The sequence below is a fragment of the Pistacia vera genome, unplaced genomic scaffold (assembly GCF_008641045.1).
Source record: "Pistacia vera cultivar Batoury unplaced genomic scaffold, PisVer_v2 Contig47, whole genome shotgun sequence".
In the NCBI taxonomy this organism is placed as follows: domain Eukaryota; kingdom Viridiplantae; phylum Streptophyta; class Magnoliopsida; order Sapindales; family Anacardiaceae; genus Pistacia; species Pistacia vera.
In genome coordinates this window covers 184,531-203,282 of record NW_022196301.1, presented here as the reverse complement: position 1 = coordinate 203,282, position 18,752 = coordinate 184,531, and positions in this window count along the sequence as shown.

The following is an 18,752-nucleotide window of genomic DNA, read 5'->3' as shown; positions in this document are numbered from 1 at the left end:
CTTCGACTTGAGATCACCAAAGCGTCATGTGTAAATATCGATGTGATTTGAAACTAGCCTAACATCGTCTTTCTTAGAGATTACAAGAATGGTGGTGATTGGTTACATCGAGAAGTACACTATGGTTATGGTGGATCAACAAAGAATTCATCACTTTTTGTTACAATCTTATCACGGCAAGATATTTGGATAAGAACTACGACTGCAATTCTGTGGCCATAGTGGAATTGAGTTGGTGGTCGAGTTCGATTTTATATAGTCGTAGATTCAAGAACCAAATACAAACATGTCAATGTCAATACTTTGAAGTATAAGCTATTTCTATACTTCAAACCTTGATAAGATATAAGATGATGAATATATCGAATTGTACGGTAACCATACTGTAGAAAAGGTAAGCCTATTCACTGATTCTTTATTTACTGGGTAATCATGATGCCTTGCCAGATGCCAATCTTGATCGTTGTACGGAACACTAATTGGTTGATGCTTAATTAGTTATCAGGATACTGCCAACAATATAAAGAGCCTTTGGGTCACACACATTAAAAGTAGTTAAGAGAGAAAACAGATTGGAAAGGCATTTTCATCCTTAGGGCAAAAAGGGCATTTTTGTCATTTGGGCAAAAGGGCCTTTTCGTCATTTGGGTGAAAAAGGGTATTTTTGTCCGTTTGGGCGGAAAGGTTATTTGGATAATTTTATTAATGTTAATCAATATGGAGGAATATATTTAATTTAATTTAATTAAATATATTAAAACCCATTAATTAAATATGAATATATATAATACTATATAATATATATATATATATAACATAATAATAATAATAATAATAATAAATAGCAATATTTAATTAATTGGGAATATGTATTTGTATAGGAATTAAATAAATAGGAATATTTATTTAATTGGGAAACATATTTAATTAGAGAATATCCTTTAGTGATATTCCAAATCCTAATAGAATTGCAATCCAAACTAAAAAGGTATTAGGAGATTCATTCTCCTAATTAAGTTCTTACTATGGATTGCACTATATAAGGAGGACTCGGGTTTGATTTTTGTAATAACTCTTTCTAGCTAGTATACTTTGGGAAATATAATATGAAATTACTAAATATATCATGGAAATTATAAATGTATTTAAGTACAACATAGTGGGCCCAAAAATTTCTTTACATTAACAAAAGTATCATATACATAATCTCAAAATACAGTGGACAGTAGTACCATTCCCCTCCGCTTCTCGACGTTCTATCTGACCGCTACTCACCTATTTCCTGCAAAAATATTGAAAACAACCGGGTGAGCACTAGTTGCTTAGTAAGTAAATCCGCTATGCTATTCTTCCATCTCCATTGCTCATATTCTGAATTTCTTTCTTTACACCACATTTCTCTGTTCTCTTTGCTTTTTCTCTGTTCTTTCTCTGTTCTAATCTCTCACTTTTCACTACTCATGATAGTTGGCATGGTATCATGCTTAAGTATGATGCAAATGCACAAGATATGCATTTTCTTTCTCTTCTCGATTCTCTTTCTATTCTTTTCTTTCTTTCTTATTCTTTTCTTTCTTTCTTTCTTATTCTTTTCTTTCTTTCTTTCTTATTCTTTTCTTTATATTCTTATTCATTGCCGATCGAACTTGGTTGAGGTATGGATTCGAAACCCTGGCCGTGTGAGTGAGTACATTCCTCATCTACATGCACTTCTTATGGATTGTACAAATTCTTCTTCTTCTTAGGCCGCTCACTAAAGACGGCATGCATGTAGGTATATTCTTCTGGGTACAATCTTCATCCATAGGCACTCTTATAGATTGTACAAATTCTTCTTCTTATTCTTAGGCCATTCACTGAAGGCAGCGTGCATGTGGGAATATTCTTCTTCTTATCACTCATGGGTTCCCCATCGCAACAACCTTCTTTTCTCTTATCTTTCTTTTAGAAGTTAGTGTTCAATTTCTTTTCTTTCTTTCTCTTTATTCTTTAGTGTGCTTATATGCATGTATACATGTAGATGGACTTTCTTAGTATTCTTTCTCAATTCAAATGATTAAATGCAAGAATGCAATATGGCATGTAAACATGTCATTCTCTACTTTCTCTTCCATCTGCAAACTCTTCTCAAGATATTACACAAGCATAAGCGTATATGCACTTCACTTTGAAATTTCATCAAACAAGTGGTATGCACAAACAGCACTAAATTGGCTACACTTCTATCTCTTTTTCTAGCTACCAAAATTCAGAGCATAATTCTCTAAAACCAACTTCAAACCTGGCCAGGAAAATACAATCCATAACTCTACTCAAATTCTTCCGTAACTCATCCAAACTTCCATCAATTTCTATAAACACAATCATCACTCCTCATGATGGAATTCTAACCATGAATCATCATCAATTCCATCATCAATTCTCAATATTCAAGCATATAAATACTTATAAGAAAATTCTCTACTCAAGTATTGCTCAAATCAAGGGCTAGGGTTGGATTTACTTACCTTGAGTTTGGGTAGTTCCACACTAGAATCTCTCTCTTTGGTAGACTTCCTCTTCTTCTTAAATCCTAAGCATATAAACTATAAGAATTCCACACTTTAAAAATTAATCTCACATCTTATTACTAGAGTTCTTACCTTTGGATGCTTAGGATTGAATATCTACCAAAATCCAACCAAAAATCCTCTAAATTGCCTTGGAAATTTGATGAAGAAAGTGAGAGAATTTGGGAATGAAAGTGGCGTGTAAGGGGTAGAGAATGGTAGGGTTTTCATTCTTGAACCCTTAATATCTCATTTATTACTTAACTTTCCCATTTTGCCCTTGTACTTTTCATGAAATTCCATCTTTGCCTTTTAGTCAATTACAAAAATACCCCCATTTCCATTGCATTCTCCATGAAATTCTACTACTTTTCACTCCCCACATTTCCAACTAATTATGGGTGGAATGACCACTTTGCCCTTAAAGAAGTTTTCTAGAATTTTCTCAAAAATTCCAACAAGTTCTTTGCCCCAGTGAAGTTTTCTCTTCACCTCGGCGAGACATTCTAGAGCATACGTTGCCGCGACGAACTTCTTTCCTTGCCACGGCAAAGACTGCAATTCTAAGAACTCGATTTAGGTAGTGTGTACAATGTCGCGGTGAAGTATGCAAATCCTAAGTTCTCACTCTTTCACCTTCAAATAAGCAAAACTAAGGGCATTAAAGCATAAATAAGTTACGTATCTCAATGTGGGCGTTACAATTTTTTATGACAAGTTTTTACAACTTTTTTAGAGCTAAAAGTTTAGTTTAATTTTTAAACTAAACCATCCCAAAAATAAACCCTAGCCGCAAAAACCCTAAAGTGGAGAGAAGAATTTCTTCTCTCAAATCTTCCACCTCCCTTAAGCTCCTATGTTGATCTAGCAATCAATACAAGAGTGATCCCATCCTACTTTTGTGTGATACTATCGTGCTCGCTCTTACTTTGGATCGATAGTGAAGTACCTATGAATAGTTTCAGTGAACAGTGCCGATGAACAATATCGATGAATAGTGTCGGTAAACAGTATGTGAGCAGTGTGTGAACAATACATAAAATTTTAATCCAGAGAAGGAGCCACCAACGAAAGTATAAAAACTAAACCTTGCATGTATATATGTTGTGGTTGTAACTATCGAATCGTGATCTTAGGTAACGACTCTATCGTAGCAAAATTTTATTGTTATTCTGCACTTGTTAAGATAGAATTCCCTACATGTTTAACATGTGAAATTGATTGAGATGATATGTTTTTATGTGCATATTGAGAATATGTTTGAGTTGATTGTGATAACTTGCTTTAAACACTGATTGTATGATTGTCTTTGCATACATCAAATGCAATAACTCTTACATAACCCCATTAGTGATTGGATCCATTTGATTGCAAGGGTAAAAAGGTTGGTATTATGAGTTGGGTGCTCAAAATCTACTTTTGCAACACCCATTTAGAGAAATCTATACATGCACCCCCAAAGGAGCCTGATAAGGGACATTATATGATGGACTTAAAAATCACCAAGTGGCAAGTCTTCTCACGAAGATGGAGAACTTGTTTAGTTCATGTGCAAGAATTATTTGTAACTTGGCTATGTGGGACGTACTTTGGTGAAATCATGCATGTATGATATTGTGCTTAAATTGTTGAAGAAAAGTCAAGTTGATATAATCTTGTGGTTACCATCAATTTGATACATTTTCTTATAAATAGAAATTCCCCAAGTGATTGAAATATCTAAGACATTTTTGTTTGATGATATTTTGATCAATGTGCATAAGAGTCAAAATCTTCAAATTTTTTCTATTTGGAACGATCGTGCTCCATGGTCGTTCCACATCGAATGAATGTTCAATCTTTTGGAATGTTCGTGCCTCATAATCGCCATTTTTCTAGGTTTAAAAACCTAAGCCCGATCGTACCACTTTTGTGTATGACTGTTTAGAGTCGAGTTGACCTAACCGTAGTTGTTCAATGTTCAAAGAATGATTGTGCTTGATGACCGCAAGACCATGCTATAAGGTTTAATTAGAACATACGCAGTGAACTAAACAATAAAAATTTAATTAAACCTCAAACCCATAGAACTGGATATCGATTTTTATGTTTACATGCATAATAATCCATTCTTGGGGGGTTTGGATTGGGGGCATATAAGATAACGGGGATAATCTTCGTTTATTTTGCAAGCTTCCGGTGTTTAGTTTGCAAGTAATAAAATATTACGTGAATCTTTTATTGCAAATAGTGTTTACTGTTGGTAATGTTGGGGGTAATCCGATACCCTCCCCCCGAGATTAAAACATTACCGGGTAATATTTTTTTTACCTATTTTGCCCTTAATTAAATTCCATTTTGGACATAATTACCCTCAAATGTCTACAAATAACAATTACATAGCCCCCCCTACATTTGAGAAATTAGCTAAAACACCTCAGTCACAAAAAAGTTTAAAAGTTAACAAAATAGCCCTAGCCATTGAAGACCATTGTCGGTTGCCAGCGTTAGTCGCTGTAATGGTGCACGATCAATAGGATCTGGCCGGTCGTGCATTGGTAAGGCCTTTTTCCAACCATGGATCATAGATTCATAGCCAAAAAGGGCTAGATCTAGCGTTTCTATGACTGTTTCACGGCCAAGGATGTGGTCATGGATTTGTGATCCATGGCCAGAAATGGCTTTGTCGATACATGACTGGCCATATACGGCTAATCGTGTGCCATTCCATTGACTGTTGGTAGCGACCGACGGTGATGGCTGGCTGCCGACAGTGGCTTGGGGTGGGTGGAGGTGATTTTGCTACAAATTAAAGTTTTATATGGTTGGGGTGTTTTAGTAAAATTTCAAATGTGGGGGGTTAAAAGAATAATTCAAAAAATAATAATAAAAAATACTATTACATTAATATTTAAAAAGGAGGGCAATTTAGTAATCTATATAAAATACCCACTCATTTATCCTCCCAACTAAACATATTATTCACCAATTTATTCGGGCCAACCAAACACATTTTCTAAACATTCTCAGTAATCTTCAAGGTTATCTATCTTTTCATTAATATAATACCCCCTATAATAAAACATTATATGATCCAAACGCCCCTCTCAAGAATTAGAAACTTACTCACGTTTAGAGGCTCCTTCTTTACTATTCGTCGGTACTGTCCATGACACTGTTCACCGAACTGTTCACAACATTATTCACGACACTATTTGCTAGAAGTGTTTACCAATATTGTTCATCAAAACAGTTCACAACACTATTCACCAAAACTGTTCACGACACTATTCATCGAAACTGTCCACGACACTGTTCATCGAAACTGTCCACGACATTGTTCACTGACACTATTCACGACAAATTCTTAGCAAACCAAATCAAGAGTAGAAATGCATTATGATATCCACATAGAGAATCGGCAAGAACAATAAAAGGAAATTCCAATAACTTGATTGGAGTGGGCGGTTAGGGTTCCTCACTCTCAAAATTATGTAAGATTGAGTGAGTGAATAATTGTTCTAATGAAACCTAATTTTAAGTTTGCTTATATAGTAAACTTAAAGTCCTATTCCATCTTGGAATATGATACAATTCTATTCCTAATCGAGTTTATGCTAAATCCAATTTAGGATAGAATTAAATAGGTTTCCAATTAATATATTAATATATAATAAATGTATATTTAATATTAATTAGGGTAATTTTAATTCATTAAATTAATATTAATTAGGTAATCTTATTTATTCAATTTCATTAAGAAATAGGCATAGGCAACAACCTATACAAAAGTACCAAATTACCATGTCTTTGTGAAAAGACCAAAATGCCCTTTAACCCTTTCTTTGATCAAAACACGTTCTTTACTTAATTCCTTTCATGTGTGTGATTCATAGGCTTCCTATCATGTTGGCAATGAGTAGTATAGCAATTGACCACCACTTAATTGTCTCCCCACACACAGACCAAGATTGACCTCTACCAAGGCATCAAAGCCACCCAACAAGTAGAGATCAGTGAAAAACTGATACCTATCAATAGTATGGTTACCGTGTAATCCAATCTTTTCATCATCCGTTATCTAATCAAGGCTGAGGTATAGAAATAGTGTCAACCTCATACACCCTTTATATCTTGGTATTCGATTACTAGACCAATAACCATAATAATAAATTAGATTGAGCAACAACTCGATCCCACTATAACCACATATTTATTATCGTTGCCAATATAACAGAACTATGTAGTGATATAACTTTTCTCGTACCTGATAGTGATGAATCCTATGTTGATCCACCATAGCCTTAATACAATTCTCAATGCAACCAACCACTATTGTTCTAATAGCTCTGAATAGGATTATATTGGGCTAGCGTCAAACTACAGTAATTGGCATATAAGGCGCTCCGATGATCTTAAGTCTAAGGATCACATGCACCACCATCAAATTAGAGGATTTATTCCATAAACACTAGGATTACCATTTATTAGAATCCTCTGGTGGGTTAGTCAGTGAACTTGCATACAACAAACACCTAGTGTTCCACTAAGTTGTCACCAAACAACCTTGACAAGTGAGATAAGTCATTGTCTTTTAACAGGATCGTTTAATACTATGATAACCTTACCATATTATATGTGCCCTTGGTATGAATAATACTAGGGCTAGTTTTTAGAATGGCTACCATATGTGATCATAGGATCCTCACTATCGAGATTTGAAACACTTGATACCTTCATCACGGTTCTACCATCATAAGGACACATATCAAGACATATAGAATGAATTACATGACATATAGAATGAATTACATGATATAGAGAAAAATGTATTTTATTGATATAAACATGATTTACGTAGAGTCAATATTACAATAATTGATTAACTTTAGGATACTTATACTAATAGTAGGCCCTTTGACACTTAAGTCAGCACAAGTGACAAGGTGTTAAATAAGGTAAAGAATGGAAGAGAGTTGATAGAAGTCATCGTTAATGTGGATCGGTGGCACAACAATCGTCGTACAATGGTCAAAACTTGGTTCTACAGTGCAAAATGATGGCAAAGCAAGGGTGCGAGAATGAGAGTGTGAGAATAAATTGAGCAATGTAAAAGCGAAGTCAAAAGTATGTTATAAGTCCCCCTCTAAGAAGGTCGACCTTAGTCTTGTAGGCGATTGGGGTGGTTAGAGCTCCCATGAGACTCAGAGTCCCATTGGGAAGTAAGCGTCGTCTCTTGACTTGATGAGGATGTTTTAATCCCCCTGAGTATCGTACCACATGGCAGAAGACCCAGAGTTAGTTGAGACTTAGTCAACGGGACATGAGACCTGATCGTGGAGTTGAAGATGGGTCATGTTACTGATGGGTCGGAGCATGGGATGATCCAACATGTAGAGAGACCCGACTTCGAAGAGCTGCCCAGATTGTAAGTCAACCTAATTCATAGAGCGACCCAGATCATAGAGTGGCTTGACTCATGGAATAGCCAAGCTCATGGAGTGGACCAGCTCGTAGAGTGGTCGGTTTGTAGAACGAACCAACCTATAGAATGAGGCATCTCGTAGAGTGGATTTCTTACAAGATGAGTTTTGATGTACCACCAACCTTGGTTGGGTCGCAACGTGGAGCCAACTGTTTTTGCCCACACAACGATGGGTGGGAAATTGTTTCTCTCAAAGTTTATGGGTTGGAAAAGTAATTATGCAAAACATTGGGTGGGAACTTGTTATTTACCCTTTTACATTTTCATCAATCCTTGGATGATGCCTATACAGTATACACCGATACAAACCAAAACATAACCAAGTCCTCGTTGTTTTATTTGATTCTTTTCAAAGAATTATAAAACTGAATCAGCGTCACTCACACTTAAAAAGAGTAAAATACAGTTTATGACATTGTCGCTACCAGGTACCAATCAATCCTCTCTGCTCAAAACCTCCAACTCTAAAGAACAAGACGATGTCGTATTTGCCACCACACCTCAGGAACTCCACTTCAGACTCAATGAGCAAAGCATCTCCCACCAACTCCTCTGTTGTAACCCTAAACACTGACCACTCCAAGCTCTCATTTTCTTCAAATTCAAATTCTGTCGCCTCCTTCTCTAATGCCTTTCGCCGGACCGCCGCAGCTCAAACCCTCCCTGAACCTGTTTTCGCTACCTGGAAACCCTCTGACCGCATCCTCCGCTTGCAACCTCAACAAGTGAGTACCAGTAATTTGATGCTTTTCTGTTGTTTAGTGGCTCATTCAGTGAATAGAAAGATAGTTTAAAATAAAATTGAATAGATGCGNCCTTCCCAATCGTTGTCCAAGATTGTAGGTCCTGAATGAAACAGCAGGAAGAAAAGAAAAGGAAACAACAATTGTCAGATTTTGTGAATTTTGGTACAGAGATTAAATTGAAACCAAAAGAAGGAACACATAGAACGTCTCTAAGAATAACAGTGCTAGTTAAATGGATAGTACCAATGTGAGTCACAGAGGCTGAACTTCCATTGGGAAGCTTAACCAAATATGAAACTGTAGATGTAATTGATGAAAACAGAGAGGTGCTACAGACCATGTGATATGTAGCACAAGTATCAATGATCCAAGTAGTGTTTGGTGAAGCCAAATTGGCGTGTGTGTGTTGAAAAACAATGGAATATACCAGACATGTTGGAGTGAGAAACTGGATGAGGGGAGGAATTGGAACGCAGGACAGTAACCGAGATAGGATCCTGAGGCTGGAGTAGAGCTAGCAGCTGCTGATATTGGAGCTTGGTTAAGCTCATCTTGTCCTCACCAACACCATCAAATTCAAAAGCAATTGAAAGATTAGCATGAGAACTCGGTGGTTTGTTGTGGAACTTATGACCCGGTGGATACCCATTCAATTTATAGCATCGTTCAACAACATGACCAGTCATGTGGCAATGAGAACAAAGAGGAGGTTCAACATTGCCAAGTTTGAAGCAATTATCCACACTGTGACCAGAAATTTTGCAATGGGTGCAATAGGGGCGGTCCTTTTTGAGGTTGGTGGGATTTTTAGAGTGATAAGGTTTCTTGACAACAAGAGCTAGTGTTTCTGAAGGTTGGGGATGGGAGGTTATTTGGTGGTGGCGCTCTTGCTGCTGTACAAGGGAAAACACCTTAGAAACAGGGGGAAAATGGTCTAAAAGCATGATCTGGTCACAAATGGGTGAGTAAGAGTCATTTAATCCCATCAAAAATTGAAGGACACAGTCCCGTTGGGATCGGTTCGAAAGGATTGTCATATTGCCACAGGTACAATGGGGAAGAGGATCATAAATCGAAAGTTCATCCTAAAGAGTCTTGAGATTGCCATAATAGATACTGACCGAATCATGTTCCTAGGAAAGAGAAGACAAAGCTTTCTTCAATTGAAAAATTCGGGGCCCGTTTTGGTGAGAGAGTCGCTCATGAAGATCTAGCCAAATATCATTTGCATCGTCGACGAAGGCAACACTTGATTTGAGAGAGGGAGTGATGGAATTTTGAATCCATGACACTACCATATCGTTACAACGATGCCAGAGATCAAGTAAAGGGTCATCGGGAAGACTGGGTTTGGCTAGGGTTCCGTCGATGAAGCCGAGCTTGTTCTTAGCTCGTAGGGCACGCTTCATCGCACGGGACCAAGTTGGGTAATTTTTAGTGGTAAGCAAATCACCAACGAGAGTGATTGAAGGACTATCACCGTGATCTAATCGGTATGGGTTTGTGGGATCAGCAAGATTGAGATATCGGGAGAGTGGGTTTGTGTGAAGGTTTAAATGGGTTGGAGAATCGGGTGGTGTATGCGAGTTGAGGTCGTCCATCGTTGCTCTCACTGCTCTGATACCATGTAAGCAAACTGATAATAAAAGAAAGGAGAAGCGAGAGCAGTAATGGAGGTTTCAATGAAGCTTTTGTATATTGCTTACTGTNAGAGAGGGAGTGATGGAATTTTGAATCCATGACACTACCATATCGTTACAACGATGTCAGAGATCAAGTAAAGAGTCATCGGGAAGACTGGGTTTGGTTAGGGTTCCGTCGATGAAGCCAAGCTTGTTCTTAGCTCGTAGGGCACGCTTCATCGCACGGGACCAGGTTTGGTAATTTTCAGTGGTAAGCAAATCACCAACGAGAGTGATTGAAGGACTATCACCGTGATCTAATCGGTATGGGTTTGTGGGGTCAGCAAGATTGAGATATTGGGAGAGTGGGTTTGTGTGAAGGTTTAAATGGGTTGGAGAATCGGGTGGTGTATGCGAGTTGAGGTCGTCCATCGTTGCTCTCACTGCTCTGATACCATGTAAGTAAACTGATAATAAAAGAAAGGAGAAGCGAGAGCAGTAATGGAGGTTTCAATGAAGCTTCTGTATATTGCTTACTGTTTTGTGTATTGAAAAGGAAAGGAGGCCGTAGCCTTTATACAAGGGTGCTCTGTAACAAACTAACAGAAAGCATAACAAATTCCTATAATTACAGCTGTATAAAGAATTAAAGAATAAACTCCTTAAACGACAAAATAAGGTAAAACAGAAAAGTAAATGGCAAGAAGTTTACTACCCTTTTTCATCTAACATTTATGAATGATCTCATCATATAGTGCTGACTTCTATGGAGGAGGTGTTCTACCTTCATTTAGTTCTAGCAGTCTCCTGAAACAGCTTCTTAACAGTTGAGGTTTCTTACAGCTGGTTTTGAGCTCTGTAATTATATAAGGAAAACTTGGTGAATAATAGTTTCAAAGTGTTTTTTGCCTTTGGTCGTGTGTGCTCTGCTTTCTAAAAAAGCCTGTTCTATAAATTATGCTAACTTCTTTCTTTGGCAAGAAATTAAAATAATTAGACGTTCCAAAGCCGAATATGTATAGAAAGGTTATAAATTTTTATGAATTCAACTTATTTGGATGAATTTGGGATTGCTCTAATTTTAGATAATCACTTCTAGCTATATTATACAAATAATTAATTGTAGAAAGTCGAATGACATTTCGACCTGCAATCTAGAGGTGGGCAAAAGCCCGAGCCCAAAATCCGGTCCCAAGCCCAAGGGAGGAGGGATCGGGTATTTTTTGCACAGCCTTGCTATACAACCCAAACATAACCAAGTCCCCGTTATTTTATTTGATTCTTTTTCCAAAGAAGAGTAAACGACATATTCCCACCCAAGGTTTGACGAAATCTCAAGTTGGTATCTCTGGTTACATTTATTCCAGATTCTCACCCTTAAAGTGACGAAAAAGTGTTTGATGTAACAGTAAAGGGGTAAATTAGTTATTTTGCATGGGTGGCGTACGTTAGTAGATCGTCATCTCTAATAGTCCTCCGATTCACGTTAGCAGATGACGTCCCGACATTTTTTGCCCTTGGGCCCAAAACCCGATCCTAGGCCCAAGGGAGGAGAGACCAGGCTTGGGATCGGTCCTAGTTCGATCTCGGTTAATTTCAAAACCCCTTTCACCCAATTACAAAAGCCCCTTGACAAATATTTAAAACCCCCTATAATATATGTTAAACCCTAAGTATGACTAAATATTCCTGAAAAGGGGGGAATATGAATCAATAAAAATATTTGCGAAATAAAACTTATCAATGAGAGTTAAAGCAAATAGTGAATTTATCAACACAATGTTCAATGGCTAGATTCAACAACTCAAGAATGATAAAGATGTTACTAAACACTATGATTTGAAGAGATAATTAAATGCATTTAACTTGTAAACAATAAGTATGAATAATGAACACAAGAAAAAGTGCAATAAATGATGCTCAACCAACAATAATGCAATGTAATAGAGTTGAGAGAGAGAGAGAGAGAGAGAGAGAGAGAGATGCTCAGCAATTTACAGTGGTTTGGAGCTATATCCATAAGCCTTCTACATCCATTACTTCAAGGCAACGTCCTTAAAGTTTCACTAGAATTGGATTTCGCCCGTACAATAGTTTTCACAAGGGTTTTCGCCTCACACATATAGATTTATAGGATTGCACCTAGTTTACAAGATTTCACCACCAAGGAAAGGATTTAAAGTTGTTTGTGACTATTTGCCTCTTTCAAGTAGGCTTATGCACACAATTAGAACAAATGGTCTCTCAAAGGTTTACAAGATGAGTACAAGTGAGAGTACTGATTTGGATTTTGAGCTCTGGGGATTATATTAGGATGTTTTTCTTATCTATGTAAAATAACCTAGGAGCATCAAACTTTTATAACCCAAAAAGAATTAACCATTGCAGCATTTAATGCAGTTATAATAAAGCCTGTAGAACCTAGAGGAATGGTCGTTCCTAACTCAACGGTCATATTTTTCAGATCTAGGTAAATTGGAACAGTCATTCCACTACATTGTATGATCGTGCAAGACCACTACACGGTTATTCCTCCACACAGAATGATCACATCCAGTTGTTCCTCTAAATTTTCTTAAATTTCAAAAGGAGTGAACGACTTCTTGGAACGATGTTGTGCAAAACTTCTTCAGATACGAATGGTCATTCCACCACAAGGAATGATCGTTCTAATATTGAACTTTGAGTTTTCACTTTGACCTTTGAGATGAAGTCAAGAGTGCGAAGTGTCCTGGATTTGAATTATCCTGACTTTTGAACTTGGGCGCATGGTCGTGCAGGATGATCCTTCGAGTGCAGTCTGGTCATGCAAGTGCCACTTCAAATTAGCAATGTGACTAACGACCAAGAGGAGCGATGTCGTGCGATATTGCCCGGCAACTTTCTTTTAAGGCATGGTTGTGCATTGATCACGTACGGTCGTAACTAAGCAGAAATTTGCTTATGCACTATTGAATCACCTGTTTGACATGTTTTTTNTATTGAAATTTTAATATGTGATTAATACCAAACCAAATGTTACAGCTTGCTTATGCAATCAAACTTATGATATGACAACATTTACAAAAATGAAACTGAGTTTACTCAATTTATATACCTCTAATTTCTCAACAATATCAGTAAAAACATAATGTTAGATTAAGGAAAAGTAAGCACAAATTCATTGAAATTGATAAAGACTTAATGTTTTTTTTTAATTTACAAACTCCTAAAAATGCCTTCTGATCGTTGTCTAACTGTTCTATTATAAATGCACGCAATTATGTGGTAAATTCCATGAGCACATATTTATGGCACGTGCTCCAAGGATTTGCTATTATTCAACGGTCAAGATCTATGTCATGTGTCAATCTACTTTGAGCTAATCTCATTTACAAGTTAAACGTGGCTTTCAAATTAAACATTGTCTATAAGTTAAAAAGCTTGCAACAAATTAGACTTCATTTACAAGTTTGTTAAGGTGACGGTCTATATAAACTGACTTTTTGCCTGAAGGAGGGGACTCTCTCGTTTTGCTCATTCATGTAAGCCACCTTGGCAGGGAGTTCATTTTTGTTCATTATTGTTATGCCTAAAAAATCAGAGTTGATGCGAGTTTATGTTAGCCAGCGTTAATCAAAGTTCAGGAAGGTTTTATGTCGTCTAGGAGCTGTCACGTCGTCAAATACAGAAAAAATATAGTTGTCATCAACTTAGCAGACACAGGCTTTGTCTACGAGTGGATGAGAGTCGCCCACCCCACCTATCCAAGTTTTACGCGATTTGAGGATATCTATCGTGTAATAAGCCAATGAGAAGCGCGGTAGGAATTGTACTACACCTGCCCACTTGTAGACTTATAATCATTACCCTAAAACCTTCTACTATAAATAGAGGGCTCCCTTTCTCATTTTTGGGATTCTGATAAGAAACCCACACTCTGATTGTAACCTTTTACTAGATCTCAAAACGCAGACAACCTGCGAGAAAGAGATTGACTTGACATTCTCTCTGAATAATCAGTCACTTGTACCTCTACTCGCTATTCGTTTTATGCAACCTTCTATAACCTCATTTATATAGAAGAACAACGGATGTATGATTCGCTTTAAGCATCCGAACCACTTTAAAAACAATATTTCATTTACTTCATTGCATTTTTCATTCATGTATAATTTCTAAATCAGCTTAGCACTTTACAAGTGCGAATCATTGGTGTCAAAATCCAACAACAACAATCATATTTCTTCTTTGCAATTAGTCTGATTGTAAAACAATAATATAACAATAGACGTAGGCTTAGTTTTAACCCATCGAACCATTTTAAAAATCTCTTATGTCCTTATTTTGTGGATTCTCCAATCCATTCCTAACCGATATAATCTTAATCATACACACATCCTATCTGGTCCCGGCTTTGGTCAGCTGTGTATATCTGATTGTTGTAAGTTTTTGTAACAACCCAGGCTATAATCTCTAAACCCCATAAAGGAGGCTGCTACCTTTTATCTATTAATTTCTTAACATGACCTGAGAAAAAACCAATCCGTGTTGACTTTATGGGGGCCAATAGTTTCCCTATGAGTCGCTAACATGGACACTATAGCGAGACCGTCTAGGTGGAATTGATGTATGATCGCGTCACTTCATCGATGCACCTATATGTGCATTGTAAAACTCCTCACATTCATCTACTGCCAAGTGTAAAGCTTTATACTTTCGTTGATCTTAACAATCTGAACGAGCTTAAAACCAACCGAATTCTCGCCACAAGGCCAATATGCACAAAATCTCTTCAACAATATCAACTTATTACCAATTTGTTGTTGACATTGCTGGAAACAGTTAGATCTCCATAGCTTCCATGAGCTCAGTTTTGTCTTAAGAAAGGTCCAGCTGGTAATATCAACTCATATTCACTATTTTAAAATTACTAAATATAAGTTGTTGCATAAACTTTTAACCTTTTTTTTTTTAACCCACATACACTTTGATTGTTTTCAAAACCTTTTTTATTTTATAAATATACGGTACCTTTAAACATCTGGAGAAAATAATAATATAATCAAAATTAAAAAAATTAGTTTCGAGTTTTTTTTTCTTATGCTAATTTTTCCAAAAAAAAAAAAAATTGCGATTTGTTTGATGTATTCAAACCGGATATTTAAATTATATACGTTTGATCTAAGAGGCATTGTGTAGAGACAAGGTTCCCCAAAATTATTGAAATGTTGAGTATATATTTATCGAATATCTTAAAGTTTTAGGATGCTAAATACACAAAATTGGGAATTAGATCTTGATTTTATATCACATTAGTAATTTTATATCCCAACTAATGTGATATAAAATCATATATTTAATTATAGTGTTCAGACATTAAACGCCACATTAGTTGGATTTAAAGATTTAATCTCAACTCAGTATTTCTAATATTATTATTAAGTTTTTAAAAATATTTTAGCATGTTAGAATATAGTTTGATGCGTTTACAAATTTCTTGAGATATATAATAGACCAATAATACTATATTTACAAAGAAATCTTACAAAGATTTACATATAAAGTGAGGTGGCAAAAAATGAATGGAAGAGTGAAACAAAAAGTCAAACTCATTAAATTCACTCTTCTATTCATTTTTGCCACATCACTTTATATGAAGATCTTTGTAAAATTTCTTTGTAAGTATACCATTACTCATAATAGACAATCTAATTGAGGTACTGAGAAGAGATATACGACAAATTTATGAAGACTTGCAAGAAAGAGGAAATGTGGCTGATGTAATTTTCTCAATGAAACTTTCTCACATTTGATGAACAAAAACTTTTCTTTAAAAAAAGTTGATCAATCAGGGGGGCAAATAATAAAGAAAAAGTTAAAAGGATGTTTTTTCCAAATTAAAAGATGGTTTTCCAATCACTAGAAAAATTACACAATTAATTAAAATAGACTTAATTAAGTCAATGCATATTATAAAACAATTAAATTTGATTTATACACTATTTCAAAATAAGATTAATTTGGGTCCTATAAAAGGAAAAAAATTCTTCACAATTAGGACTATGGATAGATCTTGTAAGCATGTAAAGTTTGCGACAAATTATAGCAATTAATTAATTAATTATTTAGACAAAAATTAATAAAAAGTGTTATATGCAATGCCCTAGTTAAAGGACAAAAATTCTTAAACCAATTATTGGTAAATGCATTCGATACTATTTTACATGTTTTTGATGGAAATGAAACTTGGGACAGTTTTGGAAGATAGTATTATTTTGGGAAATGTTAGATTACAAAAGATATTTATAAAGTGATAATCAGCTATCACACTACTATTTCACATCACTCTTCTCTTTCTTTCATAAACTTGTGGTGTCAGCTGCCACATCAATTTGTATAAAGATTTTTTGTAAGAGTCTTTGTATGATCTAGCATTTTTCATTATTTTAAGGATGTTATTGAAGTTATGTTGATCGGAACGATATTTGTCCATTAATGGATACAATCTGCCCACGTTAACTTCATATGCATTGGATATCCTTTTTATTTTTTTCAACTAACCGCATTCATTCTATGCAGGTTGAAAATATTGTTTGCTAACTAGTTAAATGTTGTTAATAGATACAAACTCGTTATTCTTCATGATAGTTCCTGGAGACCTCTGGTTCATCGTGCTATTGCTCTGAGATTTCTATATGCATAAAATACTTATAATTAACCATGCACACTTAACACTAAATAATTAGATTAGAATAGAAGGTAGAATTAGTATAATTACCCCTGAAAAGCATATATATGATAAAAAATAAATATTGATGCCAAGGGCAAGGTGTGGTCTAGTGTTGGGTCATTTGCATACTTTTTCTTAGAATTATTGTGATAAATGTTCCCAAAAAGAGAAAAAAAAAGTAGCTAACAGACTCTTGATAAATTTAACCCATTATCTGACAAAAGTAATCAGGAAAAAAAAAAGAAGAAAGAATAGCCACGTAAAGATAATGTTATTAGTAATAACCATATACGGAATGGATGGCAGCATTAGTCAGTATCAAAGCACAAAATTAAAGCAAAAGTAGTCAACAGTATTATAAATCACTGATCAGTATGACTGAAGCAATTGTTTCTTATGCCTTGCAACAGTGCGGATTAATTCTTGCTCACCAGATTAGGTTCGTAAAACAGATGAGTCTAGTCGGGATGTTGAAGAAGAAGTAGATATCTACGCACAACTTCGAGCCATTCAGCTATGCTACATCCGCTGAACAAAACAAATGAAGGATGCACTGTGAGAGTTTGGTTAGATTGGCTCAAAGACGATGTTATGACATTGAAGTGTGTTGGATGAGTGGAAAACTGCAATCTTGAAATGGTACATTGAGGGAGTTGATGAGCATAAGTCTGCTCCTGAGAAGAAGATGGTATGTTCTTATTTCCCTTCCTTGCTTGGTATGAACAAATTGTTTTACGTCGTGACATTGCATTATGTTCAAAAATAAATGAAAAACTAGATACTATTGCCAAGGAGAAAGTATTATAATCTTAATGAGATTCAAGTATGAAAAAGTTGACTATAAGCAAGAGCAAACTACTTCTTTTTATTGATTGTCTAATATCTGCGGTAAGAGATGAAAAGAATACTTTAGTGAGAGTAAATTGTTATGTGAGGAACAAAAAAGACAACTTCCAACCATCTCACTTTTAGGGATCGGGAATTAAGAAAACAAATCTCGCTCAATTTGTTTTAATAATAACGAGGTGAAGAGCATTTGATAAAGAATATGTTTGTGTATAAGATCCTTTGGATGAGTTTAGAGTTGCCAAAGTCATCCTTAATCTCTAGAAGGTTCTACTCCTAATGTAGGAGACTATAATCTCTTCTTCAATGAATTTGTGACTTTATATGGGTAAAAAATTCTCATTGTTTTAGATGAGCGTGATGTAAGATTATGTAAATGAGAATCGTTCTATCACGCTTAAAGAATGGTCTCCCAAGAAGTAAATTTTACTCACAACACGTAAAGAGTCAATTGTTTCGTATGATAACTCTATCGATTTATCAATGTTAAGGAATGTCCTTTAGAGAATTGATGATTGTTAGAAAGTTACTCTCTTTGGACGATCTCCTTATGATTTGTGAAAAAGTAGGAGAATATGGTACGAAGTTTGAAGAAATGCAAGGGTTTATCTCTTGCTACAAAAACTATTGGGAGTTTATTGCGGTTTAAAACTATAGATCGAGAATGGTAACATGATAGTGAGATGTCGGATTAGAAAGCGATTGAAAGAGGTCTTTTATCCCCTTTGTGTTGAATTATAACGATTTGTCATCCATGATTAGATTGTGTTTCTATATTGCTCCTCTTTTTTCAAAAGATTACAATATACTTAT